Here is a 1,502-nt window from a genome sequence, read left to right as displayed (position 1 = left end):
ACTTACTGCCTCCCCTGAAAAGGAAGCACCTATATTGGAGATAAGGACCTCAAACCCTGCAGAGCCCAGAGGTGTAGGGGTGTAGGGATAGGAAAGACCCCAGTCGTGCACCTCCCTGGCTACCACAGTCCACCCCTTGTGCCACACAGAGCCAGTTTTCTGGAGACCCATTTTCAAGAATCATTTCCTCCGTGGTTGGCATGGACTTCTCTTCCTGTGGGGAAACAAGAAGAGGGGAAACAAGAGGGAGGCTAGTGAGATGAACTACAGCTTCACTGCTGTAGTTGGTCTCAGGCCACAACTGTCATCCTCTCCCTCCCCCACTGTCCATTCTAAATTCCCTCTTCCTCAGATCACCTCTCCTGGTCTTCGTGCTTTAGTTTACCTGGTGGTATGACCCAGACTGCCATTCCAGGAGGCTCTGAGCCCCTGGCAATCATACTGTCTCAGTCCAGGATTGCTGTACTTGTTTATTCAGTCACAGGCAGAGGAGGAACAAGCAGCACACATCCATAATTGCAAGTCTCCATGTCACTGCAGCTGGACGCCATCCCCATCTCCTCTGATCTCCTTCAGCACATATTTTCTATGCCTTTGGTTTGGCCCTTGTTTATGCCTGGGGATAGGAATCATTATTAATATCATTCTTATTACTATATATCCTCTACCTACCTACCATAGTGTCTTACAAATAGCACATGTTCAATAAATGGTTTTTGATTGGCAATTTCACAATATGTTTTCAGGAGATATTTTGTAATCTATGAGTCCTCCTAGTGGCTTCCCGTTGGCATTAATATTTATAACAAAACAATGTATTTTTTGCTTCTAACATAAGGAAAAACTACTTGGCTATTGTTAAATTACCCATCACCATTTTGAGAGCATTCAAAGCTGAGTTGAGCTGTATAAGGGTGTGGAAAATCATACGTAAGAGTGTATGAACATGTATGAGAGTGAATATGAGAAAATATTAAGAAATGATTGAAAATCAGTTTGGTAGGCCTCAAGGTATTTGGCCCCACTGAAGAAGATCAGATACTCGTTTAAGATTTCATGATTTCTCTTTCTCATATCTGTTGCTATGAGTTCAAATTGACTCAGTGGCAATGGGTTTGGTTTTTTGGGGTTATATCCATCGAATTGTACTGTGTTACTTATTTTTATGTCTTCCTACTAAAACCATCGAGAATGAGGTCTGTCTGGTCATTCTTCTATTCCAAGTATCTTATTCATGGCATTTGCGCAATAAGTGTTGAATGAATAAGTGAATTAATTGTTGAAATAGTGGTGGGATGCAGAGAAATCACTTGACAACAGTATCAGAACAATAAAAGAGAGAATAAACGGTGTAGATATAGCACCTTCTAATGGAGAGGAAGTCAAGCGATACTAAGTAATAATAGACTGGTTCAAATCTAGGAAGATAAGGGTCAATTTCAAGGTAACCACAAAGAAAGTTAACAAACCTACTCATCAAAATAAAGAAGAAAAACATAAAG

At 40.9% G+C, this 1,502-nt stretch overlaps 1 long non-coding RNA gene across 1 annotated transcript in view; it reads right to left on the bottom strand.

Moving 5' to 3' along the window:
- Positions 1-393: 393 nt before the first annotated feature.
- Positions 394-1,502, bottom strand: part of LOC111820558 (uncharacterized) — an 18,466-nt gene continuing 17,357 nt past the window's right edge. The window contains exon 3 of the long non-coding RNA XR_002824089.1: positions 394-616. This is a non-coding gene — a long non-coding RNA (uncharacterized LOC111820558). The remainder of the gene's footprint in view (positions 617-1,502) is intronic.

This window comes from Trichechus manatus, unplaced genomic scaffold, assembly GCF_000243295.1.
Source record: "Trichechus manatus latirostris isolate Lorelei unplaced genomic scaffold, TriManLat1.0 scaffold00041, whole genome shotgun sequence".
In the NCBI taxonomy this organism is placed as follows: domain Eukaryota; kingdom Metazoa; phylum Chordata; class Mammalia; order Sirenia; family Trichechidae; genus Trichechus; species Trichechus manatus.
Note: the sequence above shows the minus strand (reverse complement) of the source record. Positions and strands in the feature narration are given on the sequence as shown.